The following is a 24,918-nucleotide window of genomic DNA, read 5'->3' as shown; positions in this document are numbered from 1 at the left end:
CTTCTCAGAACATCTATCCACAGTCACTTGGGCATTGTGCTTGGAAAGCAATCTGCAAAGCAGTTGGGCATTTACATTTGGTCAAAAGAAAGATAAACAGGGAGACAGATGCAGCCTCATTTTTCCCCCCAAGAAGGCTTTATTCCTTTCAGTATATGATTGAATACCCATTTCTTTCTGTAAATTGTACTTGCTAACCTGAAATACAGTGAATGTTTACACATGGTGCAATGTTAGTACTGCAGGTGAACCATGAAGACTTTATTTCCCATCGGATCTTATCAGGGAATTCCCTTCCAATTTTATCTTTACATTCCTTGGAGCTTTAAATAAGCCTCGGTGCCAAAATCCTCAGTTTCCCGTCTAATGCCCCCCTCTTCTACCATCAAGATTCTATGTTATATTGAACCTGATGCTGTTTCTCCCTTGCTTATGTCACACCAGGGTTGGGCTACCTGTGTCCCTAAGGCCCTCAGCCTAATTTCAAAAGCCCTCTGAACAGGGACATAGCCGGGGGGGGGGTCTTGGGGTCCGGACCCCCCCTTCCATTAGAAAAATGAATGGTGTGTGCTGCTGCGCCGCTGCACCCAAGCCCCATTATAATGGTGGCTCTCAGTCTGGACCCCTCCCTTCCTAAAATCCTAGCTACATCCCTGCTCTGAAAGATAACAATGGCAAGAATAATCTTGCCTGCTGGGGGAGGAGGAACAGGGAGAAAGACAAGAGATATTCCATTCCCTTTTGGCTTCAGCCATGTCCACTGCTGGCATGCAGCCCTCAACTGATGATGGTGATTCTCTCTCTCTGGCATCCTAGCTCCCTTGCCACTCCACCGCGCCAGCGCCCCTTACATTTTGCCACTCTAGGCAGCCACCTAGCTTGTCTATATGGACAAGCCAGCCCTGCCTGGAACCAAATTTCAGCTGATACTGAAGGCACACTGTATTCCGGTTTTCTTTGCTAATGGATATACAACATGTCATAGCTCCAGCAAACATGTACAGCCTTCAGTGGGCTTGGAGATCGGGAGCTGTGTCCTTTGTTATTGTCAGTAGTGGTGCAATGTGTTTGTGTTTAATTACTAAATTTGTGCTTTGTCAAGGTTTCCCCAAGCACACTAATATCTCCCTTTTTTTTCTTCTTGGTGGCCCTGTAGTGGATCAGTTTTTATTGGCATCAGAGCACTGAGTTTGTTAATACTAGCAATTATAATAGTATCCCAATTCAAAGCATATCCTTGACTCTAAAACTGAGACAATGGGGTTGCCAGTTCCAAACTTAAGAAAGTTACTTTAAAAAGCTACCTAGAAGACAGAACTCTGATATTATTCTTCCCTGTCAGATTGTGGACTACTCTCTCTTTCAAGTCCTACTAAGGCATTTAACTAAGCATGCATGACATAAGACACCATACAGCCCTGCTCTCAGCATTACACACTTGCAGCAGAGCACCCCTAAAAGTCTGCCACAGATGTTCATGTGCTTCAGCTCCCAGTATGTGTTCTGACATAAACATTTACCATATATATTTGTGGACAAGTTGACCTCATGTATAAGTCAAGGGAAGGTTTTAGGGTCAAAACAATGGATTTTGATATGACCTGTGGATAAGTCAAGGGCAGAATTTAGGAGACAGAAGGTTTTAAGATCAGGTTGAAATTGGAGGGGGAAAAAGAGAAACTTGGTAATCAGAAGAAAGAAATGCAAGGAAGAGGAGGAGGAGGAGGAGGAGGAGGAGAAGCAAAGGTTCAATACAATCCACCCCGCACACTCAGGCCCTCTGGAGAAAACTTACTGCAGCCAATAAAGACCAGGCTGGCTGCAGCTACCCAGAGGGCCTTTTCATTTGCCGCTCCAAAATTATGGAATGGCCTGCCAGAAGAGATCCAATATATCACCAATCTTCACGGCTTTAAAAAGGCCGTCAAGACAGATCTCTTCCAGCAGGCCTTCCCTGATTCATCAGGCTTTCCTTGATTGATCATCCTAGTCTTACTGACATGGATTGCCCTACGACTCCCCCAAGATGTCTCATTTCAATTATGTCTAATTTTAAATGATTTTAACCGCAATTTTATAATGTTGTTGTTTAGTTTTAAGGTGGGGGGGGGATAAGGGGATTATGTCATTTTATTTATATGTGTATCTATGTAATTCATTTATGTACTTCTTATTGTTGTAACCCACCTCAATCCCTCCAGAGAGATAGGATATAAATAAAACATCATCATCATCATTATTTAAGATTGGGTTAAAGTGAAGGGGAAATGGGGAAATGCAAGGAGGAGGAGGAGGAGGAGAAGGAAAGGTTTTAAAATCAGCTTGAAAGTGGAGGGAAAATGAGGAAATGAAAGGAGGAGAAGGAGGTGGAGGAAAGGTCTGGAGATCAGATTCAGAAGGGAATCACCACACATACGCTCAAACTCATGCCTCGCAGCTCTTTCAGCAATCACTGCTGAGGCACGGAGAGTGGGGCATTGGGCTGTTTATGAGCAATATTACTGTTTGTTATTGTTGCTGTTAACTACCCTCCAGTCAATCTCAACCCATGGCGACTGTATTGACCCTATATAAGTCGACCCCAGATTCCAGGGTCAATTTTTGGGCCTAAATTTCTTGATTTATAGTTGAGTATATATAGTAGTTAAACGCCCAAATGCACACATGTATCTTTTGAGCAACTCTTAAATGTATGAGAGCCTTCTCAGGGTCTATCTCACATCCATAGAAAATAAATATAAAAATCTGTATGTTTTTCCTCCAGAACAAATGCATTCCAATAAGGAGTTTGGTTGCTCCTTTTTAAACCTGACCTGGCTCTAAAGAAGCATCCTGCAGCTCTATATATCCATTTTGCATATATTATTTTTAGCTGGCAGATCCCAGAGGAGTTTCATTATCCCAGCCGCTAGCAAGTGAATTTCCCCCTCCTTCTCCTCCTCTTCCTCCTAGGGGAATTAAAGCAACAACAACCTTGACTGACTTGTGCCTCTGACCCAAGGCAGGCCTCTCTTGTTTGCCAACAGCTTCCCTCAGGTCCTTTATTACTAGGGCGGAGGAGGGCTTCAAAAGAGTGGGGACTATGTTAATGAGTCCCATATTAGAATCTGACAGCTAATGGGGCAAGAGAATTGCTGCAGGCACTCTCTGCTCCCTCTCAATTCGAAAGGGTGGGGAAAGACAGCAAATGAACGACTTCCAGTCGCTTACTTCTCTAGCTATTAGCTGAAAAAGAGGGTCACAGCATCAACTCAACCTCAACCTATTAATGGCTCACAAGATTTAATAAAAAAAATGGTGAGGGACAAATAGGTCAAGGGCTTGCTCCACAATTCAGAGGTTTAGGCTACAGCTGCATTAAGCAGTTCTTTTTGGGGGGAGAAAGAATGAGGCGAAGGTGCCCCTCCTTATTTCATTTCCTCCTCCTTTAGCATTCAGATGCTGCAGATGTGTATAGCTGCAGATCTGCAGCTCATCCACGCAAAGAGCAGAAGTACTGCAATACTTAACTGGTTAGAATAACAGTTTTAATCAGCTGGAAAGACATCCCAATGTCAAGCAGCTGATGGATGTCTACAACATAATGTGTCTGCATCATCAAAAAAATGCTTTTGCTACAGAATGTAACTTTTCTTTACATGCAAAAGTCACTGATAGGTTAATGATTTATGTAATTAAAACTCATATGATTAATCAATTAATTTTTTTTAAACTGGATTGCACCCTTGCTTCTCACCCTAAAACCCTAAAGAAATATATTGAAAATATCTCTATTTATTTACAATCACATGTTGTACTTTTCCTTCCTTCTACCTTTCCTGTCTTTCTACCCTTCCCAACTCACTGACTAAGGAGCATGAGAAGAAGTCATCACATTTTACACAAGGCAATTTACTTCTACAAAGTGACCCAGAAGCATCACTCAAGATAGAGTTCAATACCAATTAAATTTTTGCTAAAGGTCGCATGCTGAACACCGTCCTGAGAATGATTTCCCTGTTAATGTGTTTGTAATGTAATTCTATGGTGAATGGGAAGCTATCTTTTCTAGAAATCAATATAGTTTTAACCAGGAATGGAAAATACCACTAATTTCTCTAGCTCTGCTAGTATGAAAGTGTCTTTATCAGCCTCTTTGCCCGAATTTCATCCTTTGGGCAGGTTAGGTTTGACATTCATGTCTTGTTTTTGAAGTAAAAAAGGTTTTACTTCCCAAACTCAGACCTACCTTGTTCCTGTCCTAACTGAAAACTGAAAATTCTCAGAGGAGTGAAATACATGGACATCACAACATACACCATCAAACAATCTCTCAAAATAACTGCCCTTCCCATTTGTTTAGTCCCAATGGAATACAGAACCTAAGAAAGCATTACTGGAGCAAGGAAGAGATAACTGGAGGAAAATATGTCTTAATTTAAAGATGCTGTTGGGTTTGTTACTTTTAGTTTTCCGGCTTACCATACCTAATCCAAAACCATAAATTCCAAGCCTGAAACTCCCCTTCACACAGAAGTTCTGGAGTTGAATAATTCCTGACCTCTATTTTATTTCTCTCAGTCCACTTAAGCTGGCACTTAAGTTGGTGTTTCATTGAAACAGCATAGTAAGCAATGTAATATTGCTTGAGCTACATTGAAAATACAATTCTCTTCTAGTCAATTCTATTACAGACATGAGTGCCTGCTTACAGCAGGCAGGGTAAATAGTAGCTGCCTCCAGAATCCCTTACTGAGCAGGCATGAGCAACACAACAGAAAGAAAAGGGGAAAGCAGATTAACCTACCACACCAGCTCCCCCACCCATGTTTAAAGAGCATCAATCTGTAAGTCTGGCCAACAAGAAAAGATGGTTCTGGTGAAAGAATGGGGAAAAAAGTATCCTTAGGTATATATTTTGGAAGAAGCTTTCAAGTGGTCTCCAGAAGGTTCACAACATTTTTAGTTAGTTCTTTTATTTCACCTCAGCACAACAGTTTTAGATAAAGTTTGCTGGACCATGTTGAACTGCTCTTTTTATGTGTGTGGTGTAGGAATCCAACCCTATTATTTCCATGTTATTTCTGCCTCTAACATAAAATTTTCTGCTAAGTGAAATGTACCTGTACATTCGCATACACACAGAGATACACACACACATATGTTAATTGGAAAGCTGTATATACAGTTACATGGAAAGAAGCCTCAATGGGGCTTTTCAGTAGAGATAAACAGGGTGCATCTACACTGTAGAAATAATGCAGTTTGACAGCACTTTAACTCCATCCTACAGAATAGGGATTTATAGTTTTGTGAGGCACTAGCACTGTTTGGCAGTAAGGCTAAAGACTTTGGCCCGTTACAGACTGCCCAAAGGGGGTGGTCTCGGGCCGCTGCCGGTTGCAGCGCGGAGGAATCGCAGCAGCCAAACCACGCAACTCCTCCACACTGCAAAGAAGGAGCGCGAAAATCGCGCTCCTTCCGGCAACCCGGAAGAGACGCCGCAAGTGCCAAAGCACGCACTCGCGGCGTCACTTCTGGGCTGCGACGTGTGGACGCAGAGCGTCCGTTACATCAAAATGGCGGCGGCTGTGTGGAACGGCCACCGCCATTTGTTACGGACTCTAACAGGGTAAGGGGCGTCTGGAAGAGACGCCCCTTTTTCAAAATGGGACATCCTAAGGACGTCCCTTATGGCGGTATGTAACGCGCCGTAGTTAAACTAAACCCCACAATTCCATTGGATGGAGTTACAGCACTTAACGTGGTTCCAAACAACATTATTTCATCAGTGTAGATGTACCCATATGATTGCACCTTAAGGTTCCTTGTATTTTTAAATGTTATTTGAAAAGCAGTCTTAAGATCTTGTATGCAATATAGCATTTTTATTTATTAATTAATATTTTTGGTGAGGGCAAAATTTTCTTTGAAGTAGGTCAGGAAACACAGAGAGAAAGAAATTTAATTTCTTCCTCTAAATTTCATCTTTGATTAATGTTTTTTTTATATTTCTAGACCAGAAGCCCCAGATCTCTTTGCATGGAACATGAGTCTAATTACCTACATGAGATATTTGAAGCACCTACTGTACCTTTCATCACAGGATCTAGCATCTTTGATGAATATTTTCTAAGACTGAAGCTAACACCAATAACATCAATCATTGAAAACATATTGTCTTCTGTTACTTAAAACTTGCAGAATAATCCTTACTGCTCTATTTCACATGCAGGCAGCACAAACCCTGTATTAATATTTTAAAGTAGCCATTTATGTCTAAGCTATAGCATTTCAGACAGCAGGTTGTGTGGATTTGCATTTGTTTGTGAGCATGCACACATACACCATATGAGTGCTTGCTGGTATATTAAAATCAGTATTTAGTGAAACTGGCATGCTATAAAAAAAGAAAAACGATGACCCTTGCTTGGAAGGATCCTTTTTTGGACTAGCAAAAAATTAATTTTTCCAAGCTATAGGTAGAAAAAGTTTAGGTGTATCACACAACAGATGATATGGGATGGAGATATGAAATGTTTCATCTAACCATGGCTATTATGTAATTTCACAAAGTGAGGGAAATGTCATTTCCTATTGTGCCTCAGGCAGCAAAAATGTTCCATACCACCCTGGTTGGCTCCCCTACCAATGCAGTAGATTTAAAGTTAAGCACCTGTCTTGATTTGAACAGTTACCTGATCTCCACAGCTTGGAAAGTAAACTTTTTGGACCACAAACATCCAAAAGAACCATGAAAATCAGAACCCTCTATCTTAGAACTGAGAACCATGAAAACGCTGAGTAATTCCAGAATCTCCCATGGCTGAGATATTGTTTACAATGGGATATTCCAGGATTTGGATATCCTAGTATTGAGAGATCAGTTAACTTTTTTCATTGCACCCTTGGGTAGCAAAGCTCACTCTCTGAAAAACATGGGGCTTGAGAACCTTTCAAAATCAATCTGTGGTGGCAACCTGCTGGTCTAACCCTACTAGCAGCATGCATTTCTGCACCACATACAAGCAAATTACACTGCCCTATTTCAGAGGAAGGAACTGGCAAAACCACCCTTAAGCATTCTTTGTCTAAGAAAACCCTATGAAATTTATGGAGACAACAGACAACATGAAGGCATATTCACATAAACAGAGGGAGGAGAGAGGGACCCAAGCACATGTTTGGTGGCTCCTTGATTAGCAGAAAAGTGGGGGGAAAGGTACTGCTTAGAACTAGATGAACTGCAGAGAGCCTGGAGCCCTCTCAGAGCTGTCACAGTATTGGATCTACTTAGCTTGGGGTCATTCATCATTTAAAATAAATTGCCCTGGATAAAATAATCCATTCCTGTACTGTCCAGGCCAATTCTGGAGGTTTGGCCATCCTGTTCAGACAAGCTATATCAAGAGGAAAGTCTAAGACTTTTCACAAGCCTCCTGGGCCACCATAGTTCCATTTCATTTTGATCATTCCTTCATGTCTCCAGGCTGCAAGCTTTCTGCATTACATACAGTCACTGCACAAAATCTTCCTTCAGACTGTATTTATCTTGAGGGCAAAGCAGACAAGACTTTCTTGCCCCAGACAAGATTCTCTGCCCATCACCAATTTTGCAGGACCAACTGAAGATAGGTCAATTTATCCCATGAGAGGAAATTAAGCTTGTGTCTCCTTGCAGATATCCTTCTAGGTGTCTCTGTCAAAGCTGCCTGCTGTTAATGTACTTGCACTAGCTTTTATATCACTCAAGTAGGCAGAAAGATGTTAAATGTGCAGATTTTCTGGCTTTCTAAAGCAAAAAAACCAAGCATGTTGGAAGACTCTTTCATTTTCAACAACAAAAAGAAGAGGAAAAATGCTTTAAGGTGATATAAAAAACTGGTGTGTGTGTGTGTGTGTGTGTGTGTGTGTGTGTGTGTGTGTGTGTAATTTAACAGCTCTTTTTCAAAGCTACTTGGCTTTTACAGTTTATTCTAAAGAGCAGAGTGCCACACAGATGTTATAAAACAGGCAACAATATATGTGTATAAGATCAGGTGTGTGGCCCTGCCTTGGGTCAGAAAACAGTGAGGACACAAGCTCTGTGTCCTGCTCTCTATGTAAACTGCTCTTTTGTTATTGGGTTTCTCCTTTTTTTTAATCAGGAATGTAGAGGCAGTTGCAAAGCATGGAAATTGGGAAGAGGGAAATAAAAGTTAATTGTGTGTTTCACAAATGAAGCTATCTAAAGGGGGCTCCTGTAAGACCAGGGTCTAAAATTAGCTGCATCACTGTAGAGAACGTATGCATGCACATCTTGTGTGAATAGACTCTATCCAAAGAGAACAATCACTGTCAGGAGGATAGGGGAAGGACTTGGGAAAAACAATCTCCCATGATCTCCCTATCCTGCCTGCCACAAGCTAATTGCAGTGGTTTTCCGATATCTGCCCAGGAAACCACATTTCCTTTGTTCATTCATTTTCTTTCTCCTAGCCTAAGAAATTGCCCCTCAGAAGACTATAAACTCAAAACACAGGAGTCACTGTTTCAAAAGATAACCTCAGTCTTCTATAGCAATACTGACTGTTTTCCTTTCTCCTGTGAATTGGTGTTGTTCTCTTGTTTCTGGATTTCATTTCCAACAGTGCAGCTGGGATGAGTATTTGGTTATCACTCTCCTGCTTTCTGCCTCTTGCTCTGTGCAAAAAAGGGGTAATGCAGATATAACATAAAGATAGAGACCATATAACGCCCATCTTACAAGATCTTCATTGGCTGCCCATTCGCTTCCGGGCGCAATACAAGGTGTTGGTAATTACCTATAAAGCCCTAAATGGCTTGGGCCCAGGTTACTTGGAGGACCGCCTCTCCCCATATAATCCGCCCCGCACACTCAGGTCAGCCGGGAAGAATTTGCTGAGGGTGCGAACTGCAAGATATGCGTCGACCTCACAAAGGGCCTTTTCCATCTCAGCCCCACAAATTTGGAACACCCTTCCCGATGAGCTCCCCTCCATCACCTCCCTGGATCTCTTTAAAAAGAGACTCAAGACCTTCTTTTTCCATCAAGCTTTCCCCCGTGTGCCTTGATATGTGTGGTTTCCCCCTGATATGTATCTTGTACCATTGATTATCAACTCAGCTGGCTTTGATATGGTTTTTATGGTTTTAAATTGTGATTGAATTTTTATTGTCAAGTTTTAATGTTATGTATATATTGTGTTGTTATTTTTGATTACTGTATTTTGTATTCTTTGTTGTGCACCGCTTTGATCAGTTTTGGAAAGGCGGTAGATAAATAAATATTATTATTATTATTATTATTATTATATGATATGCTATTAATTTTCAGCATATCTCGCTCTCTCTCTCTCGCTCTCCCCATCTCTGTCTTTCTCTGCTTCTTGTCCCCTTCCCATTTACAAATTTTTCAAATTACTTTGGAGACATCAGCTGCATCATTGCTACATATACAATATGACAGAGCTGAAGGAAGCCTTAGTCAAAGTAACCACCAGGGATCCTGAGGGATTATAACAAGTTATACAACAAGTCTGAATCATTTAAAAATTGAACTTATGGCAGAGGAGCAAATGCAAGTGATCATATACCACAGCTTCTGAAAAATCTGCAGAATTGATATTAAACAGCTTAAAAAGGGAAAGGCAAAGGCAAAGGTTTCCCCTTTGACAAGATTGTCAAGTCATGTCTGACTGTAAAGGGATGGTGCTCATCTCCATTAATAAGCCAAGGGAGCGAGCATTGTCAAAGACAACTCCATGGCCATGTGGCCAGCAAGACTACATGAAACACTGTTAACTTCCCACCAAAGTAGTACATATTTATCTACTTGCACTTTTACATGATTTTGGACTGCCAGGTTGACAGAAGCTGGGAATAGTGGTGGCAGTTCACTTTTTCATGCAGTGTCTGGTTCTCAAACTGCCAACATGGTGATTGTCAGAGTCTTGATGGCTGAGCCACTGCATTCATTAAACTGCTTAGAAATCACTTAATTTTCCTCCCCAGCACCTCTTTCACCTACCTAGGGTACTTCCTCTCTCCCTGAAACCCAGTGCCCTCTTCCTCCTCCTCCTCTTTTTCTCCTTCTACCCTCTTTCAGATTTTGCATTTGCTCACTCTAGTCCTCACCTAACCACTTCTATTTTTACCTCTATTTCACTTAATGTTTTGAAGAGTTTGACAGCCCTACTGAGGAAATGTTGTGCCTATGATTGTCCTTATCTGACCAAAGTGGAGTTACCTAGAGGTATGGTGACACTGCTTCACTGCACCTTCCTCATTGATAGTTAGGGATGTCTCTCACCTAGTGAGTAAACATGGTACTTCAAGCTACAGACAGGTTTTAATTTAATTACCATTCATCCATTTTAACATGCTCACTCCTAGGATTTTCTTACTATGCATGACAAGTGTCAGGTGTCCAGGTTTCACAGTCTTGGAGCTATGGAAGAAACGTAGGCACACTCATTTATTAGTGCAGGTACATCAAACATTCAAGGCAGAAGGGGGGGAAAAGACACACAATGAACTGAAGCAGATCTGTAGTAAAAAATCTCTCTGACAGAGAACCATTAGAGAAGGTCTACCATTCTTATCTCCCAACTGTCCAAATGTGCTTCCACAGATTGCTCAGAATCAATAGTATGGAACAGAAAAAACAAGATGTTATGTCAAAGATGATTTACTGCTTTTTGAAGGAGTTCTGAACCACCACCATTCTGAAGTGAAACAGTAATAATAATAATAATAATAATAATAATAATAAATTTTATTTGTATGCCGCCCTTCCTTCGATCAGGGCGGCTCACAGCAGTAAAAGCAAACAATTTCAAAAACAGCTCATATAAAAATTACAATAAAAATACAATAAAAACATCCAATACACAATTATACAGCTCAAATCCTACAATAGAGGGGGAAAAAAAATTAAAAAAGCCCCATGACCCAACCTCTTGGCCACGAAAAGAGGAGGGAGGCCCGCAGGATATCTATTCGGGGAATGCCTGTTGAAATAGGAAGGTTTTTAAGTCCTTCCTAAATTGGGCCAGGGTGGTAGACGAGCGGAGCTCAATGGGCAGCGCATTCCAAAGGGCTGGGGCAGCTGTGGAGAACGTCCTCCGCGAAGTGGAGGCTAACCTAGCCCCAGGCACCTTCAATAGCTGCTGCCCAGTCGATCTGAGGGTGCGAGGCGGAATATACGGGGAGAGGCGGTCCTTTAGGTATCCTGGGCCCAAGCCATTTAGGGCTTTATAGGTAATTACCAACGCCTTATATTGAGCTCGGAAACAGATGGGCAGCCAATGGAGGTCCTTTAAGACCGGTGTTATATGGCTGGTCCTGGGAGCACCAGTGACCAGCCGGGCTGCCATGTTCTGCACCATCTGCAGTTTCCGGGTTTGGTATAAGGGTTGCCCCATGTAGAGTGCGTTGCAGAAGTCCAATCTCGAAGTTACCAGAGCGTGTACAACAGTTTCTAGATCCCTCTGGGCCAGGTATGGGCGCAGCTGGCGAATCAGCCGAAGCTATACCATCCATAGTGATTCTGAACTATGGATGTGTACAGCATGGATTGTTGGTGCTCTAGGTCAGAATGCTAACCACCTGCAAAACCACTATATCTGAGAGTTGTTGAGGCATAATTTTTGAACTGAACAGGTGGTGAAGTTGGAAAGGAAAGAAGTAGATCTTTCTATATTTACAAACTAGAACATCTGGTTTCTACAAACTGAAAATGCAGATTTTCTGGGATAGAGGGGAAAGATGCTATTCATAGTCCTTTCAGAATAAAACTATGTATGAGATGTAATCAGCCTTGATAACTAAAATTTGTGATTTTTATGCATTTTGCAAAATATAAGATTTAATCATGGCTAAATCGGTACTGCAGATTTCTTCTCAGAATAGAAGCATACAATTTTTGTTTGGGAGCAAAAAATTTAAACTATTGTCACTTAATCCGCTAATTTCTTTTTTCTTTTTCACATAAGTGCAACATGATTAAGCCAAATGTTTTGAGATAAATCAGCAATTCTCAAGTCTAAACTCTCCTATTATTAAATATCATTTACACAAAGAATGTTTATGTTAATCTTAAACTATATTTAATCCCCTGTCCTGTATCCATTTACTCTGAAGGTAAGCTGTCACACAGAGGTAAATGGCATTGCTCCAGAATGAATGGTTTCATTGCTGCCAATTCAGTGTTAGAGTGTTTAAGCTGCTCCGTTAGCTTCTTTAAGAACATAAGACATTTCATGCTGGGTAATGATTCATCTAGATCTACTCTTAACCCCCTCTGTGGTTTCAATGCAACTAAGAAAGATCACAAGCAAAGCATGATAATGTCTATCTCACATCTTCAGTCCCTAGCTTTTATGACATCTGTTAGCAGTAGCATTTTTTCCCTTTATAAATTAAATACATATTGATTCATTCCTTATTTTAGGCCCCAATTTAGAAGTTTTTTAAATGACATATTTTGAAAAAGACAGTGGATAGGGAAAAGTTGACTAAGATAAGCAAAGAAATTATGGAAGGGTGGGCACTTTCATCACCAAAAAGAGAGACACTAACTTGCATAACATTTGCAAATGCACATTTAAAAATAATTACTTTAATTTAAGCAGAAATAAACTTTATACCTTACAACAAAGCCTTTAAATGTGTAGATCATGAGAAATTAGGAGAAAGGGGAGTGCCACAACATGTGATTATCTTGATCTTTACTCTGGACAAGAGGCCATTGACAAGTCACAAGAAACCCAATGGTTTCCCATCAGCATGGGAATTAGGCCACGGCTGCATTTGGACTGGTACAGAACACCGCTTTGTAGTGGCCTGGGGCCAAAAATTAGGGCTCGGGAGAGTGGAGCATCCACACACTCTGTGTTCTCCTAGCGCCATTTTGGGCGCACACATTCAGACGGCACATGCGCCAATAATGTGTCTTGTGCGCCACATCTAAATGGTGCGGCGCACAAAAGATGTCACCGTGCTGCTCCAGGGCGCTAATGTTGCCTTGGCAGCGGCGCAGAAAGGAGCTGCATTTCGCAGCTCCTTTTTAAAGCAGATTGTTGCTGCACCCATGCAGTTTCCGCAGCAATGATCTGGGGGAGAAAGGGCGGCCAGAGGCCACCCCTTTCTTCTCATCTGTACAGCTCCTCTATCATCCTATCTTTTTAATTTAAATGCAGAACATCTAATACAGAAAGCAGTATTAGACTCAGAGGAAGACTCAATATTAGACTCATAAAAATTGGAGAAAGGAACATGAACAGTTTAAGACATGCAGATGACACCATATTGCTTGTAGAAAACAACAAAGACTTGGAACAACTACTGATGAAAGCTGAAGTAGAAAGTGAAAAGCAATGTTAAAGCTGAATACTAAGAAAAAGAAAATAATGACCATAGATCATATACATAAATTTAAAGTGGGTAATTTTGACCCGTGTGAAATGTGCTGCCGGAGAGGAGTTCTATGAATATCATAAGCTACTAAAAAGGCAAATGAATGGGTTGACAAAGCAGGATCGAACTCTTACCAAAAACAAAAATGACTCAGCATAGGCATTGGTACATTGGACATATAATGAGATGAACTGACTCAATGGAAAAGACAGTAATGTTTGGTTAAGTGAAGGGTAGTAGAAAAGAGGAAAACCACTGTACAGGTGGCTTGTTTCAATCAAGGAAGCCAGGGCCCTGAGGTTATAAGGCCTGAACAGAGCAAAGTATGACAGTGGAACTTTGAGGTCTCTGACTCACAGACTCACCATAAAATAAAGTTGACTTAACAACAAACAAGAACTACAAACCCTATAGCTTATCATAGTGAAAAAGACTGACAGGGTAACCTGTTCTCCTATGCTCTAGACTAGGTGCTTAATGCAGATGGCTAGCTTTAAGACTCCTATTCTTCTTTCACATTTTCTGTAAGTTTAAAGTGAACATCCTTGCAAATAGAGGCCATCTTCAATAACAAATGATTGATTCCACCAATCCTTCAAATAGTGGACTGTAAGTAGGACCCATGGGTATTTCAATGAAAGACTGCAACCACAACACCCTTCAGCACACAGATTTTTTTTCTTTCATTGTTAAATATGCTGAAGCTAGAGCAATTGCCAGCCTTCAAATCAATATCATTTAAAACATGGAGTCAATGAGTTGCAATCACACCAGCCACAGCTCTTAATTTATTTATTTCTCCTTTGAGGCAATGCTGATATTAGATTATCTCTGCCTCAAAGCAATCCTGCTCTGCAGTAAATCCTTAGTGCATACAAGCCCTAACTTTCCACATATAAAAAGGATTAAGGCAAGTGCTCTCACAGTTTGAAATCTGCAAATAAATGAGAATGGATATAGAATTAAGAATTTAGATGTAGACCTGGCCTCTAATTGATCTTTGTGTATAGAAACCATATTTGAATTGAACATGGTGTAACATTCCTTCTTTCCACTAAGACAAAACAAAGGGCTATTTAACCCCTGCCTACCCAGTGTGAGCAGAAACAGAGAGGTCCTGACAGAGGTTTATACTTGCTATGCCCTTCAGCACTTCAAAAATATAGGAAAAGTGTCCTTAGACCCACTCACTCACCCACCCCACATGGATCTCCAACATACCCTCCAACATTTCACATATGAAAACTGGGATATATGTGGCCAAGCAACATCTCCTTTGGGGCAATGCTGGTATTAGTTGCTGATCAAAATGGCAAATGTTATAAATGAAGAACGCTCAAGCTAACAAAGGTGGAAGCAGTTTGCTTTTACACGAACCAACTGGAAAGGTCAAAATTCTGTCCCTTCTTCTCCTCTCTGTCCTGCTGAGTTAAACTACAAACTACTGAGTGCTTTGAACTCAATCTGTAGCCAATTGAAATAAGCTGAAAATGAGGCAAAGTGGGAAGAGGAGAGAAACTGGGACATTTTAAAATCAGCTGAAAAAGTGGGCCAACAGAGGATTTATCAAGACTGCCACTGCCAAATAGCAACAGCCAGAGAGAATGCATCAGCAAAGATCAGCCAAGGGCTATCTCCTATTAGCACCTCAGGAGCACCAAACTATTTGTGATTGTCTTGGGCTGCATCCACACTGGAGGCATAACCTGGTTTGGCACTGCTTTAACTGCCTTGGCTCCGCTCTGCTCTGGACCCACAACAAATTTCAACTCCCAGAATTCCATAGCCTTGAGCCAAGGCAGTTAAAGCGGTGCCAAACCAGGTTATGTCTCCAGTGTAGATGCAGTCTCAATTCATAAAAGGAGAGAGCAATAGGAAAGTATAAAGGAAGAAGCTTCACTGGAACCTGCATTGTCATTTAGAATGGGAGGGGCGGTGAGAAAGAGAAAAGCTTCTGCCTGAAAGGACATTTATAATGGGTTCTTCAGGTGCCCTGCCCACCCAAGCCTTCAGTTGCTTTCTTCCTGTTCCTATAGGCCAAAGCAACCCACTGGTCACGTGAATCTAAGCAAAATTATCTGTATTCCAATACTGCACATTGCTTTTCAATTGCATTTATGTATTTTTCATATGAGAGCCAGTGTGCAGAGTTGTTTGAAGATTGGACTATGACTCTGGAGACCAGGATTCGAATCCTGGCTTGGCCATGGAAAGCCACTGAGGGATCCTTGGCAAGTCATATTCTTTCAGCCTCAGGGAAAGGCAAAGGCAAACCTCCTCTGAACAAATCTTGCCAAGAAAACCCCATGATAGTTTTGCCTTAGGGTAGCCATAAGTTGGAAACAATTTGAAGGCACACAACAACAAACAACAAATTTTTATATATACGAAATTCCAAAAGAAGGAACAGCTTGCTCAGAAATCAGACCCACTACAACCAACCCATGCAGAAAAGGGTAATACATTTTCTGTTACAATTATGATATCAAAGTAATTGTATAAACAAAACAAGAAACTGGATAAAGAATCTGTGGATACAGAGGGCTGATTGTATGTTAATTGTTAAGATAAAACAGTAAAACTAAGGCCCTTTCCAGACGGGCACCCTAGTACGTACTCTGTACGTACTAGAGTTGCCTGGGAGCATCTCTTTCAGATGCCCCCTACCCTAGTACGTACAGAGTACGTACAAAATGGCAGCACCCATTCTACATGGCACCGCCATTACAACGTCACAGCCGCGCTGCCTCCAAATGGAGCGGCACGGACGTGATGTCCTGGCGCCGTGGAAGGGCGCATATGGCACCCTTTCCGCGGCGCCGGAAGGAGCTCCATTTTGGAGCTCCTTCCTGGTTTTGTGTTGCTGGCGCAGCCTTTACATGGCTGTGCCAGTGACACAAATGAGAAAGGGACCAAGTGGCCCCTTTCTCCTTTCCCTGCTGCTGTCGGGGTGTCCTTGGGGCTTGAAGCCCCAAGGACACCCCTTTCCAAGCCACAGGGAAGCAGCCTTTTGCTGCTTCCCCGCAGCCTAGAAGAGCGATGGATCGGGGCTGTGGTCTGTAAAACGCCCAAGTTGAGCAAATTGTGCACAACATGCTTTAAAGATTGAAGGTGACATCTTAAAAAGTTTAGTTTTGGACAATAAACTTGGACAGCAGGCCTACCTCCCAGTTCAACTTAACTGCTAAGTTTATTTCATTTTTCTTCACTGGCAATAATATAATTTAGAAAATGTCAATGAAGAAATAACTATTATATCTTCCTGAACAGACATAATCTCACCTGATTTTGGAATCAGAAAGGATCTGGTCTATTTTAGATCTAGAAGAGAATCCTATTTGAAGCCCTGGATGCATGCTTGCTGCCAGTCACAGCTGACAATACTGTGTTAAAATGACTGGTGGTCTGACTTAATGTAAGAGACCCTTCTATGTTTTCAACCCCCAGCTTCACTTTAGATAAAGTTGAGCAGAACAGAAGTAAATTGGAGAATTATGTAGACAATTCAGAAATAGTCTGTAATCAGTTCTAATATCAGTTATCTATTTCCTTTTACCACATGTATTGGTATCAATGGACATTTTTGAGTTGTTAAAGATTTAGGAGCAGATGTACATGCTCACAATTTTGTAATGTCAAATTTTATTCCTTTGCTGACATGATAATTTTCGTATTGCCTTCTAGATTCTTACCTAAATCCTCTGCAATCCATTTGCACAGATAGTAAATTTCTGTTCTCTGTAATTTCTCATCTTATACTTACCAATCATTATGTCACAGTCAGTATTCTCTGGCTAGCACCCTTTTTAAAATTCCATTCTTAACCATTCTTTGTACACAGTATGGTTCCAAAGCATTACTTTTCTGTGATTTATATTGATCACTTTCTCCTAACTATCACAATATGCCTGCCTAGCAAAATATGGATGCCTCAAAAGAACCACATTTTGACAGTTTTGTTTGGATTATGACTGTCACACAAGTCCATTTCTGCCAGCTAAACCAAAGATGCTTTTAAGTCTTATCTTTCAAAATTGCAGAACACTAGCTGTCTGCAGACCACATCTTCTTAATGTGTCTGAAGTCATAACCAAATAACTTTTGCCAGCAGATGATAAGGAGGCATCTCAATTCAGCTGTCACACAGTGGTAAGATATGGTTGCAATACCACCAGTGATAATTAAAAGCACTGATATCTTACAGGAATTAAGGCCCAGGTCTTATTGACAGTCTGCACTACAGTTAACCTATTTAATTAATTGCTGGCTGTTGAGTCAATACTTTTGCAAGAGTTTACTGGTTTACAATAATTGGCACTAGCAGCTAGATCTTGGCATAAGAGCATTGGTCACATAAAACCAATGTGTTAGCACTTTTGGTGATGGTTAGAATTTAATCATTCTGCATGATAGTCTTAACACCTGGTAAGAAGGCTCCATCGTTAATGCTCTTCACTCACATACTATAAAAATTCGGTATATATAGAAAACAAGCACATAATATAAAGAACTACGTTAGTGCTGTATCCATCATTCTGTCTTTTATTAATTTTCTATAGGCAAGAAGGTTTGGAGGGGTTTTTTAATATAGGGTTAACTGGGAAACATTAAAAATGTGATGTTTCTAGTGAATGCTGAAGCTGGTATCCAGAAGGCCTCTATCATGCCATTTTTATGAATGAGCAGCCTGGCTACCAACCAGACTTAGCCCTAACACACAGCAGAAATTTTAATAGGTATCAGTACCAAGCAAGCCACAGGTGGGCATCTACATGGGAACCGAGGCCAATTCCCCCACTAACAACCTCCCCGCAACAGCAAGCCCAATTACAGCTATTTTTTACTTCAGCCCCTTTCAAAATGGAATCTGGAAGTGAAATCGCTTCTTGTCTCTATTTTCGGAGGGGCTATGGAAGAAAATGGTATACCCTCCCACATTTCACAGATGAAAACTGTGACATATGTAGTCAAGTAACATTGGTCAATGATCAAGATAAAAAAGTTATTAATAAGTTATTAATACATTTTTAAGGGAGCAAAATTAAATATCAATGATTTTTTTTAAAAACCTACATGGTCTAAACATGTAAATACATCCTTCTTGTCTCTCCCAGTCCCCAGCCCCCCAGTTTTGCAGGAACAAATCTACTTCATGAATGAACTGCTTAATTATTCCTGAAGTCATAAAGGATTTTAGCTACTCTTAATTTATATTGAGTCATTAAAAATAAGATATATACCAAGCATCTTTCCCCTGCCTGTTCAAACTTGAATGCAGCTCAGGGTGATGCCAATTGCATCATATTTTCTTTTTCTAGTTTGCTACTCCCTAACCACTGCTTTGTACCTTGTAAGCTAAATTAACTACAGTGAAGCAAGCTTTGATATTTCAATTCAGAAGCCTTTCCCCTGCACCCTCTGGGCCTGTCAAAAAAACAACCACGCTCATAGTCTTGTAAAATAGCAAACTGCAATGTAATCAATACAAATGGTTTCCTGTTCACTTATAAAAGAGCCAAATTATCATCGATAGCACATTATCCAAATGGTTATTATCAAAAGGCTGAAAAGTCTTAATATTTTTCCCTCACACATGACAACAGTAAATGTGCTTTGATGTACCCTCCTTTCTACATTGCTAGGAGTATCTGATCAACAGAGCAACGGGTAGAAAAGTAGTGATGCTATACCGCCCAGTGTTGTGGTATATTCTGAACTGAAAATCCAAACCAGTCCACCTCAAGCAGGCTATCCACCCCTGTTTTGCACAAGCAAAGAATAAAACTTTATTGTGCAAGTAGGGATGACACAGACATTTACTGGCAGTGGAGAGCAGGGAGCAGAAGAGAAATGTCCAGCTTTTCTTTGTGGAACCTGACACTGTGGTCTTTCTAGTCCAAGATTCTTAACTATTAAATATACAAGAACCCTGTCCCATATTCATCCTGGAAACTCTTCTTGAGATCAAAGAAATCTGGATTTCCTGCAACATAATGACTCCTTGTGTGGAAGTCCTTTCTGGCTCTGGGTCTCTACCCCCGCTCACTTTTTATTTTACAAAGCTTTTTTGTTGTCTCCTTCCAAACAGGATCATGGGAACTGATGCCCAGCTCCCATTATCCCAACAGCAAGAGTGCTAGTAATTTGGAATGATGTGCATTATAGTTTACACCCATAATACCAAGAGGAAAGAAAAGCCATGTTGGCAAAAGATACATGAAATGCACTGAGTGATCTTGGGCAAATTATTTGCTCTCAGCCTCAAGGAAAGGCAATGGCAAACCTCCTCAGGACAACTCTGGCCAAGAAAACCCAATTATAGGTTTGCCTTAGGGTCACCATAAGTCAGAAATGACTTGAAGGCATACGCCACCAAGAGAGACATAGGTATCTCCTTCACTTTTGCAATAAGCAACTGGGAAAGAAGAGAAAGGTCTGGAACAGGGGTAGGCAACCTGCGGCCTGCGGGCCGGATGCGGCCCGGCAAGGCCTTGGGACCGGCCCCAGCCTGGTCCTGCCGCTGATTGCCACCGGGGCTTTTGGGGGGCAATTGTCTATAGAAGCCTCAGAAACATGCATTTATGTTAACTTTTTTTAAAAAAATCAGCATTTTTTTTTGCGTGTCCTCCATTTTTTTAAAAAAAGTGTCTTCCATTTGAAAATTTTGTCCTACATTTGTCCTGGTTTATTTATATATTTAATTTTTAAAAAAATTATTTAATTATTTATTTTTTGGCTTTGGCCCCCCAGTTGTCTGAGGGACAGCAACCCGGCCCCCGGCTCAAAAAGGTTGCCTACCCCTGGTCTGGAAGATATCTCCCACCACTCAAGCAACCAACACTGCTGGAAGGTTTTCCCTTTTAGGTTGGGAACCAATGTGGCTTAAGCCTGCCCAGACCTCCCTTTTGAAAACCTGGAGCAGTTTAGCGCTTCATAAGAGTGACTGTGTGAGCCTACAGCCTTCTACTTCCACATATCTACCTATAACTGTAGGCGAGAAAATACAGCTAACAGTGGAATATAATGCACTGAAATGCAAATAAATATATAAAGGATTGTTTACTGATTTAGCAATTAAATATTTACTCAATTGATTACCTGATATTCAGTGTTTAACCCTCTTCTGTCTTCAATCTGATTGCTTGGTCAAGGCTAATGAGAAGATAGTTTAAGATGGCAGCAACAGAAAGAATGCCAATATAATTTATTCTTCATGACTCATTTATCTCCTTCAGCATAAGGTAAATGGCTGTACAGAGCAGTCACAAGAATGGAGTTTTCATGGGTTGAAGCTTCCTTTGGTGAGTTGAAGACTCAAACCTCATTATCTCATGCTACTTACCTGTGCTTTGCCTGTGTTGTGATTTAATCAAGGTCAGAGCTATAGTTCCCAAATGAAAGCAATTTGGCTGACAAGAGATAGTCCCAGAAAATTCTACATGCACAAGTGCTAGAAGGTTTGTGGATTTTGCCCTCCCAATTGAGTTATTAAGTCGAACAAGTGGTCCAAAATGGAAAAGTGATAAAACCCTGCCTTGGCCCACATTCACTGTTTCATGAAGTGTCTCTGTTCCGTACTGTGTATTTTTGAGGTTGTCATGGTGTTTGCTGTGCTGTGTAGAGTCTTGAACTCTATGCATGCTTTGTTTCTGGGGCCTAAAATCCTGCCTAGTTTAATGATACATAGCCAGCTTAGCTATAACTTTGTTTTTGCCTGCTGGATCATACATCTACAACTGTATTCTGGCTTGTATACTGTTTTTGTTAATTGCTTATTATTTTTAAGTATATCAGTATCACCTCCCAACATACAAAGGGTGTCTGAGGCAATAAACAAACACAAACAATACAAACAATACAAAGGTAACATTCTAAACACATTAAAATACTCTTTTAAAACAACCAGTTTCGAAATGGTTAAAGCAGCAATTTCAAACACTGAATGCCACACAGAACAACACTGGTTTGTTTGCTTCCCAAAAGATTAAGAGAGATGGGCCCAGCCTAACCTCTTTAGGAGGAGGTTCCACTGTTGAGTCCCTGCTACAGAGAAAGCCCTGTTTTATGTAATTGCCAAACTAACGTCACAAGGTGCTAAGGCACACAACAGGACCTCCTCTGAATTTCACACATTTCGGACAGGCTCATATGGGAGGGCGCTGTCTTTAAGTTATCTTAGTCCCATGTCTTTTAGGGCTTTGTAGGTCGACACCAGCATTTTCAATTGAGCATGGAAGTAAATCAGAAGCCAGTGTAGTTCTTGCAGGGCCAGTATCATGTGGTCTCTCAAATGCTCACCTGTTACCATTCTGTCTGTTGCATTTTGCACCATTCAACATTTTGAACTAGCTTTCCAACACTTTTCAAAGGCAGCACCACTTAGAGAGCACAGCAGTAATCTAACAGAGAGATAACTAAGGCATAAACCACTGTGGCCAGATCTGAGTCCCCAAAAAAGCAGGAACATCAGCCATAGCTGGGCAAAGGCGCCCCTGGCCATCACAGCTATCTGGCTTTCCAGGAACAGCACTGAGCCAAAAGCAGCCCCAAGCAATGAACGTGATCTTTCAAAGAGAGAGAGCAACCTAATCTAGAACACACTACAATCTCAATCCCATGCTGGCTTTCCTACTAATCAGCAGCACTTCCATCTTGCTGAATTAAGCCTCAATATATACATGAATAAAAAGGTGTGCAGTTTGGAATTCAGAATGCAATTTATAAAGCTATACAGTTTAGAGAGTTTAGAACAAACTACCCAACAGTGATCTGGGACAGCAATGAAAGATAGCGAATCAACTCTTTCAGTACACACCTTGGTCATCCCTGACAGTGTGAGGCACATCCTATAACCGAGCTTTTAATCTTACAAGAGTGAAATAAATCCCTTTATCTCCAAAAGAGACTGCTCAGTTGTAGAAAAATGCATACCAGCCACATCATTTCTAAAAACTGTAAAGTTTCTCTGTAGAAATCAGAAGCTCAGGGTTACAAACTGAAGTTACAATTAAGTTACAAATTGAAAACAAGATTATGAGGAAAGCAATTTTTGGTAGTTATTGTTCTTCTTTTCCTATGTCCATCAGTGGCAAAGTGAAAGATCAACAAAACCTTGAACATGCTTTCTTGCAGTCTATAGGCAGGATTTTGATATCTCAAGCAAAGCATGACTAGTTTCTGTTCTTATAGGTAAATTCAATTCTCTTCTACTCTTTTCCTTGCTCTCCTTCCTAGATGCCTGCCTGCCCCCCCCCCCCCAATTCTATTTGTTTTTAAATAAATTATTTGAAAATGTTAATCTTCAAGCAGGATAAAAGCAAACAAACTGCAATAATCTGTGCACATTTAAGTATGTACTATTTTGCACAGCACAGAATCTGATCACAGAGTTCAGCAGCAACAGAATAACTTAAAGGTCTGTTTTCAAAACCAGCCCTTTGATTTAAAAAAAAATGGTCCTATATAAGCAGTAAGACTGTAGCTTATTTTTATGTAGCATACCTCAAGAAGCATTCTGGCACATGATATATTAGTGTTAGAACTGTCATTAATAGTACTATGTTATTACAATTAATATTTAAGAAAGATATTGTGGTTTGGATTCTTGGAGGTGGGAATACTGAATTCCACAGCCTCTACTCCCTGCTTACAACTCTAACCCAACATTCAAAAGGTCTGGGAGTCACAGATTTGGTTAAAACAACCAGATATTAGCTAATTACAGGATAGTCACAGGCTGCATCCCCACTGCAGAAATAATCCAGTTTGACACCACTATTACTGCCAAGACTCAATGGTATGGAATTCTTGGGAGTGCTGTTTTGTGGGACATTTAGCCTTCTCTATCAGAGAGCGCTGGTGTCACAACAAACTACACTTCCCAGAATTCCATAGTATTGAGCCATGGCAGTTAGAGTGCTGTCAAACTGGATTATTTCTGCAGTGTGAATGCAGTCTCTGAGGGGACACAACTTCACACATGTGCAAACCCAACATTCTTAAGATAAACTCCACCACAGTGGTAAGGTGTTGGTTTGATTAATGGTAGTAGCCCTTGAAGAAGAATTTTTGTTGTTTTGGTTTGTTTGTTTTTGTATTTTGTCCCTCTCTTACCAGTATAGTTTCGATATGAAGCCATACAGTAGTTCCTATAAGAGAAGACTTTTTAAATAAAACTTATTGGGTTAATATACTAATGAAAGTCATTTGGAAGAATATGAGACAAAATTACAACAGAGTGTTTCTCTTCCAAAATAAACATCAAAAAAAATAACTGAGTAGGAGACCTCCAAAGCTGTAAAGAGAAGGCACAGCCATGTAATCCTTTCTGTGTCTCTGGAAGAAATAAAAGTGCAGTATATGACAATACAGACAAAACCTGCAAGCAGAACTTCACAACACAAAAAAATACTGTATTGTCAGAGAGGAAGATTATGATATCCAGATATTTCAGTTACATCTCTTAGCAGGACAGAAGATGAATATCCTGGGTACTGTATACAATCATGGAAGTTTAGCAAAAAGAACTTTGCTTCCTTGAATCTACAAGTATTTCTCTGTATAGCTTCAATTCATTTTAAGATGGACAGTGAGGGAAAAGTACTTGGTGGACAGTGTTTGTTGTATCCAATAGCTGACGTAGCCCCTGAAGACTAAGCTTTTATTCTCTACAGTTACATCACTGGATTCAAAGCCATTTCTGATGGACCTTTAATTTGCATTATATAGTAGGTTAGTTCTAGCCCAAATCTGCCTTTAGATGCCTCAGCAGTGAGCAGATTTGTCTATTCATCCACCCACGTTATCCTCTCATCTCACACTGAATTCTCAAAATCTCCCTCAAGAGGCTCAGGATAATTGGTTAATCAAAAACACCCTCCAGCTTTAGAAAGAAACAGCACTAAATCGCAACTGTTTTGTAAACCTAAAATTCTCAGACCCTACTTATGTGTGTTAACCTCAATTTTACTCAAAAACAAAATCACCATTATTTAGGTGGACTGAAGCACAAATAATATTTACTAGATTGTCATATGTATCCAGACGGTTTTCATACAATAATAATATAACATAAAGAACATGGATCTAAGTTCCCCTTACAGAGTTCTTTGAAGGATGTCTCCAAATCCAATAACTATATTATTAAATATACAAATCAGTGCTCCCCAATGGAAAGTGTACATCACATTTTGAGATATGGAAATCAGCTCTCTGACTAGCCCATTGGCTAAAACTTAAGTGAGAAAAGGATTTCCATATTCCCCTTTTTGAAGAATGTTAGAAGAGATGTTATGCAGAACGTGTTATTCTTTTCAGTTCTCTCGAGTATGTAGCTCTCCACCATAAATTGATTGCAAGATTTTTGTCTCTTCATCAATGTATTCTAAGCATTATAATTTGCATAGCATGGACAGTTGTATCTTAAAAAACAATAATCGATTTTTCATTGTAGCTATTTATTTGGTCTTAGACTGTCTTTCTAAAAAGCTATTGCTGGTCCAAAGCAATTAAAGTCCCTTG

General features: G+C 40.5%; 1 protein-coding gene across 2 annotated transcripts in view; it reads right to left on the bottom strand.

The window, feature by feature from the left end:
- The window catches only part of LOC149311843 (ankyrin repeat- and BTB/POZ domain-containing protein 3-like), a 286,151-nt gene that overhangs the window by 174,513 nt on the left and 86,720 nt on the right, over window positions 1-24,918 (bottom strand). The gene's annotated exons all lie outside the window — the stretch shown is intronic.

Source organism: Sceloporus occidentalis, unplaced genomic scaffold, assembly GCF_023333645.1.
Source record: "Sceloporus occidentalis isolate IW3139 unplaced genomic scaffold, rSceOcc1.0.p SCAF_5, whole genome shotgun sequence".
In the NCBI taxonomy this organism is placed as follows: domain Eukaryota; kingdom Metazoa; phylum Chordata; class Lepidosauria; order Squamata; family Phrynosomatidae; genus Sceloporus; species Sceloporus occidentalis.
This window is presented reverse-complemented; position numbering and strand designations above follow the sequence as displayed.